Source organism: Nerophis ophidion, linkage group LG26 (assembly GCF_033978795.1).
Source record: "Nerophis ophidion isolate RoL-2023_Sa linkage group LG26, RoL_Noph_v1.0, whole genome shotgun sequence".
Lineage (NCBI taxonomy): Eukaryota > Metazoa > Chordata > Actinopteri > Syngnathiformes > Syngnathidae > Nerophis > Nerophis ophidion.
The window spans coordinates 27,522,874-27,530,373 of NC_084636.1; the positions used below are offsets into that span (position 1 = coordinate 27,522,874).

Genomic DNA, 7,500 nt, shown 5'->3' on the forward strand with positions numbered 1-7,500 from the left:
CTACTGAAATGAGATTTTCCTATTTAAACGGGGATAGCAGGTCCATTCTATGTGTCATACTTGATCATTTCGCGATATTGCCATATTTTTGCTGAAAGGATTTAGTAGAGAACATCCATGGTAAAGTTCGCAACTTTTGGTCGCTAATAAAAAAAACCTTGCCTGTGCCGGAAGTAGCAGACGATGACGTCACCCGTGTGGGGGCTCCTCACATATTCACATTGTTTTTAATGGGAGCCTGCAACAAAAAGTGCTTTTCGGACCGAGAAAACGACAGGTTCCCCATTAATTTGAGCGAGTGTTTGAGGATCTTGATAGCAACAAACTAGAAAAAAAAAACAAAAACGCGATTGCATTGGGACCGATTCCGATGTTTTTAGAGACATTTACTAGGATAATTCTGGGAAATCCCTTATCTTTCTATTGTGTTGCTAGTGTTTTAGTGAATTAAATAGTACCTGATAGTCGGAGGTGTACGTCCAATGTCTCAGGGGAGTCGACGGCAGCTTTTCTCCGGTAAGAGGCGACTTTTTACCACAATTTTCTCACCGAAACCTGCTGGTTGACATTCCGTTGTGATTCATGTTGGCTTGACCGCGCTCTGATCCATAGTATAGTTTCACCTCCAGGAATTTTAAACAAGGAATCACCGTGTGTTTGTGTGGCTAAAGGCTAAAGCTTCCCAACTCCATCTTTCTACTGTGACGTCTCCAATATTAATTGATCAGATTGCAAAAGATTCAGCAACACAGATGTCCAGAATACTGTGTGATTATGCCGTTAAAGCAGACGACTTTTAGCTGTGTGTGTGTGCAGCGCTCATATTTCCTAAAACACGTGACGTCTTGCGTACACGTCATCATTACACGATGTTTTCAAGATGAAACTCCCGGGAAATTTATAATTGTAATCTAGTAAACTAAAAAGGCCGTATTGGCATGTGTTGCAATGTTAATATTTCATCATTGATATATAAACTATCAGACTGCGTGGTCGGTAGTAGTGGGTTTCAGTAGGCCTTTAAAGGCCTACAGAAATGAGATTTTCTTATTCAAACGGGGATAGCAGGTCCATTCTATGTGTCATTCTTGATCAGTTCGCAATATTGCCATATTTTTGCTGAAAGGATTTAGTAGAGAACATCCACGATAAAGTTCGCAACTTTTGGTCGCTAATAAAAAAAACCTTGCCTGTGCCGGAAGTAGCAGACGATGACGTCACCCGTGTGGGGGCTCCTCACATATTCATATTGTTTTTAATGGGAGCCTCCAACAAAAAGTGCCTTTCGGACTGAGAAAACGACAGGTTCCGCACAAATTTGAGCGAGGATGAAAGATTTGTGTTTGAGGATCTTGATAGCGACGAACTAGAAAAAAAAAAGATAAAAAACCCCCCCACCCAAAAAAACGCGATTGCATTGGGAGTGAAGTGAATTATATTTATATAGCGCTTTTCTCTAGTGACTCAAAGCGCTTTACATAGTGACACCCAATATCTAAGTTACATTTAAACCTGTGTGGGTGGCACTGGGAGCAGGTGGGTAAAGTGTCTTGCCCAAGGACACAACGGCAGTGACTAGGATGGCGGAAGCGGGAATCGAACCTGCAACCCTCAAGTTGCTTGCATGGCCGCTCTACCAACCGAGCTATACCGCCGATTCCGATGTTTTTAGAGACATTTACAAGGATAATTCTGGGAAATCCCTTATCTTTCTATTGTGTTGCTAGTGTTTTAGTGAGTTAAATAGTACCTGATAGTCGGAGGTGTACGTCCACAAGTGTGTTGACGCCAATGTCTCAGGGGAGTCGGCGGCAGCTTTTCTCCGGTAAGAGGCGACTTTTTACCACAATTTTCTCACCGAAACCTGCTGGTTGACATTCCGTCGTGATTCATGTTGGCTTGACCGCGCTCTGATCCATAGTATAGTTTCACCTCCAGGAATTTTAAACAAGGAATCACCGTGTGTTTGTGTGGCTAAAGGCTAAAGCTTCCCAACTCCATCTTTCTACTGTGACTTCTCCAATATTAATTGAACAAATTGCAAAAGATTCAGCAACACAGATGTCCAGAATACTGTGTAGTTATGCCGTTAAAGCAGACAACTTTTAGCTGTGTGTGTGTGCAGCGCTCATATTTCCTAAAAACACGTGACGTCCTGCGTACACGTCATCATTACACGATGTTTTCAAGACGAAACTCCCGGGAAATTTATAATTGTAATTTAGTAAACTAAAAAGGCCGTATTGGCATGTGTTGCAATGTTAATATTTCATCATTGATATATAAACTATCAGACTGCGTGGTCGGTAGTAGTGGGTTTCAGTAGGCCTTTAAAGGCCTACAGAAATGAGATTTTCCTATTTAAACGGGGATAGCAGGTCCATTCTATGTGTCATACTTGATCATTTCGCGATATTGCCATATTTTTGCGGAATGGATTTAGTAGAGAACATTCACAATAAAGTTCGCGACTTTTGGTGGCCTATAAAAAAACCTTGCCTGTACCCGAAGGTACAGACGATGACGTCCTCCGTGATGGTCACATTGTTTTTGATTGGAGCTTCCAACTAAAAGTGCTATTCGGACCGAGAAAACGACAGGTTCCCCATTAATTTGAGCGAGGATGAAAGATTCGTGTTTGAAGATCTTGATAGCGACGAACTAGAAAAAACAAAACAAAAAACGCGATTGCATTGGGACCGATTCCGATGTTTTTAGACACATTTACTAGGATAATTCTGGGAAATCCCTTATCTTTCTATTGTGTTGCTAGTGTTTTAGTGAGTTAAATAGTACCTGATAGTCGGAGGTGTACGTCCACGGGTGTGTTGACGCCAATGTCTCAGGGGAGTCGACGGCAGCTTTTCTCCGGTAAGAGGCGACTTTTTACCACAATTTTCTCACCGAAACCTGCTGGTTGACATTCCGTCGTGATTCATGTTGGTTTGACCGCGCTGTGATCCATAGTAAAGTTTCACCTCCAGGAATTTTAAACAAGGAATCACCGTGTGTTTGTGTGGCTAAAGGCTAAAGCTTCCCAACTCCATCTTTCTACTTTGACTTCTCCAATATTAATTGAACAGATTGCAAAAGATTCAGCAACACAGATGTCCAGAATACTGTTCCGTTAAAGCAGACGACTTTTAGCTGTGTGTGTGTGCAGTGCTCATATTTACTTAAAACCTGTGACGCCTTGCCTACACGTCATCATTACAAGACGAAACTCCCGGGAAATTTATAATTGTAATTTAGTAAACTAAAAAGGCCGTGTTGGCATGTGTTGCAATGTTAATATTTCATCATTGATATATAAACTATCAGACTGCGTGGTCGGTAGTAGTGGGTTTCAGTAGGCCTTTAAAGGCTGTGCTGTATTTCTTACTGCGTAGCTTGCAGCCCCGTACTAAACGAAGTCTTCTCCATGGACTCTTAATTGTGTGGTGCATTATTTTATGTGTCCTGGTAACACAGTTCAGTTCCTTCCTAATTAGGACACTTGGGATGGCACCTGTTCTTCCTCCTTATTTTATGCAATATGCACATTCAGTCTCTTCAATTATACATCTCTTACTTGCATACAAACCCTGTTTCCATATGAGTTGGGAAATTGTGTTAGATGTAAATATAAACGGAATACAATGATTTGCAAATCATTTTCAACCCATATTCAGTTGAATATGCTACAAAGACAACATATTTGAAGTTCAAACTGATAAACATTTTTTCTTTTTAAAAATAATCATTAACTTCACAATTTGATGCCAGCAACACGTGACAAAGATGTTGGGAAAGGTGGCAATAAATACTGATAAAGTTAAGGAATAGTCTTCAAACACTTATTTTGAACATCCCACAGGTGTGCAGGCTAATTGGGAACAGGTGGGTGCCATGATTGGGTAAAAAAACAGCTTCCCAAAAAGTGCTCAGTCTTTCACAAGAAAGGATGCGGCGAGGTACACCCCTTTGTCCACAACTGCATGAGCAAATAGACAAACAGTTTAAGAACAACGTTTCTCAAAGTGCAATTGCAAAAAATTTAGGGATTTCAACATCTACGGTCCATAATATCATCAAAAGGTTCAGAGAATCTGGAGAAATCACTCCATCTAAGCGGCATGGCCGGAAATCAACATTGAATGACCGTGACCTTCGATATCTCAGACAGCACTGTATCAAAAACCGACATCAATCTTTAAAGGATATCACCACATGGGCTCAGGAACACTTCGGAAAACCACTGTCACTAAATACAGTTGGTCGCTACATCTGTAAGTGCAAGTTAAAGCTCTACTATGCAAAGCGAAAGCCATCTATCAACAACATCCAGAAACTCCCCCGGCTTCTCTGGGCCCGAGATCATCTAAGATGGACTCTTGCAAAGTGGAAAAGTGTTCTGTGGTCTGACGAGTCCACATTTCAAATTGTTTTTGGAAATATTCGACATTGTGTCATCCGGACCAAAGGGGAAGCGAACCATCCAGACTGTTATCGGCGCAAAGTTCAAAAGCCAGCATCTGTGACGGTATTGGGGGTTCATTAGTGCCCAAGGCATGGGTAACTTACACATCTGTGAAGGCACCATTAATGCTGAAAGGTACATATAGCTTTTGGAACAACATATGCTGCCATCTAAGCGCCGTCTTTTTCATGGACGCCCCTGCTTATTTCAGCAAGACAATGCCAAGCCACATTCAGCACGTGTTGCATCAGAGTGGCTTCGTAAAAAAAAAAAAAGGCTGGTGGTACTTTTCTGGCCCCCCTGCAGTCCAGACCTGTCTCCCATGGAAAATGTGTGGCGCATTATGAAGCGTAAAATACGACAACGGAGACCTCGGACTGTTGAACGACTGAAGCTCTACATAAAACAAGAATGTGAAATAATTCCACTTTCAAAGCTTCAACAATTAGTTTCCTCAGTTCCCAAACGTTTATTGAGTGTTGTTAAAAGAAAATGTGATGTAACAGTGGTGAACATGCCCTTTCCCAACTACTTTGGCACATGTTACAGCCATGAAATTCTAAATTAATTATTATTCGCAAAAAAAAAAAAAGTTTATGAGTTTAAACATTAAAAATCTTGTCTTTGTCGTGCATTCAACTGAATATGGGTTGAAAATGATTTGCAAATCATCGTATTCTGTTTAGATTTACATCCAACACAATTTCCCAACTCAAATGGAAACGGGTTTGTAGATGTTTGTGTCCAATTTAAAGGAAATGGCAGGCTGTCTTCTTTTGATAGAGTTATTACAATCTTTGGCAAGCTCTGTAATGTTTGCTGTGGTCTGGAACAACATGGCACACAAACAACTATCTGAAATGAAGCCAATATTACATACAGATATGTCATGAGACATGCAAAACTGATTTATATACAAAGAGGATAAAAGTAATGGATATTAAATCAGCTTAAATATACCTACAAATGAGGCATAATGATGCAATATGTACATACAGCTAGCCTAAATAGCAAGTTAGCATTGATTAGCTTGCTCTGACTAAATATGCCTGATTAGCACAACAAGTCAAAGCGCACCTTTGTGCATTTACGCACAGCATACAACTTTTGGTGGACAAAATGAGACAAAGGAGTGGAAGATTTTACATGTAAACAAACTGTTGCGTTTGTGTTTTCCCCCCATCATTTTCCATTTTCAATCCTTTTTTAAAATTGCTCCAGAGAGCCACTGGGGCGGCACTAAAGAGTCGCATGCGGCACGAGACCCGCGGGTTGCTCACCAACGCGCTACACTCATTGGCCGCAATATTAGGTACACTGAAAGAGATGTATTAAAAATAAAATCCACCTTGAAAAAATGCTCAGGTTTTCATGTATTGGACCTTTCTGTATATCATGACTGCAACAATTGATTGTTCGATCAGAATTTTTTTTCGATTTTTATTTAATTTCTTTGATTAATCGTTTGACTGTAACCTTAAGATTTTACTATTTGATCCAAAAGACAGCAGTAATATTATTTTTGTAAATTTTAATGCTTGAAATGTTTTAACTTGCGAACAATCTATTAGGGTTGTCCCGATACCAATATTTTAGTACCGGTACCAAAATGTATTTCCATACATTTCGATGCTTTTCTAAATAAAGTGGACCGCAAAAATTGTACTATATGGGGTGCTGGAGTGTTTTTCAACCACTGTGCCGCAGCACACCATTTTGTTGTGAGATACAGTCTGGTGTGCCGTGGGAGATTATCCAATTTCACCTATTTGGGTTAAAAATATTTTTTGCAAACCAGTAATTATAATCTTCAAATTATGTGTTGTTAAGTGTCTGTGCTGTCTAGAGCTCGGCAGAGTAACTGTGTAATAATATTCCATGTCAGTAGGTGGCAGCGGGTAGCTAATTGCTTTGTAGATGTCAGAAACAGCGGGAGGCAGTGTGCAGGTAAAAATTGATCGAAGGTTTATGCCAAAAACAAACAAAAGGTGAGTGCCCTGAAGAAAAGTCATTGAAGTTAAGGGATGGTTATGCAGAACAAAACTAACACTAAACTGGCTACAAAGTAAACAAAAACAGAATGCTGGACGACAGCAAAAACTTACTGTGGAGCAAAGACGGCGTCCACAATGTACATTCGAACGAGACATGACAATCAACAATGTCCCCACAAAGAAGGATAAAAACCACTGAAATATTTTTGATTGCTAAAACAAAGTAGATGCGGGAAATATCGCTCAAAGGAAGACATGAAACTGCTACGGGAAAATACCTAAAAAAAGAGAAAAAGCCACCAAAATAGGAGCGCAAGACAAGAACTAAAACACTACACACAGGAAAACAGCGAATAAGTCAGGGTGTGATGTAACAGGTGGTGACAGCACACCTACTTTGAGACAAGAGCTATAGTGATGCATGCTCGGTTATGGTTTAAAGTCATATCCAACAATTGCAACAACGTTTTACTGTCGTTTTTTTAATGTTTTCTCCTGGTGGTGTGCCTCCATGAAAAAATGTGCCTTAGCTCAGAAAAGGTTGAAAAACACCGATTTACGCGTTAAAGCCGTGATTGTCAAACTTAAGAATATTCCCGCTTTGTGCGAAATTTGACTTTCAAATTCAGCTAAGTTGAAAGAACACAATTATTAGTTCACTAAGGATGTGTCATGTTTTAATAGTGTATCAATGATGCGTGCAAGGATTGTATGTCGTACCGTGTTGTGTAATCAACAGTTAGTTACACCCCCCGAAATCATAAAAACAAACATATTGTCTCCTCTAAACTGAGCTCTATTGCAGAATTTACACATGTGAACCTAATAGTGTTTCCTGTGCATGTATATTGCACAATTACATGACTTCAATAAGCTTTTTCTGTGATTATAAACTAGCTCGTCGTCCTCCCCCTGCATACATTTCTTCATTGGACGTTTTTTTTTTCTTTTTTCTGTGATTGTTATGCCTCTCTGTTTTAAATTCAAATGGCTTTTCAGCCAATGCCTTTTGTTTGTGCATACCCGAGGTTTGTGGACTGGAAAAAA

The 7,500-nt window shown here is 40.0% G+C and overlaps 1 long non-coding RNA gene across 1 annotated transcript in view; it reads left to right on the plus strand.

The window, feature by feature from the left end:
- Positions 1 to 7,500, plus strand: part of LOC133543489 (uncharacterized) — a 222,051-nt gene that overhangs the window by 579 nt on the left and 213,972 nt on the right. The gene's annotated exons all lie outside the window — the stretch shown is intronic.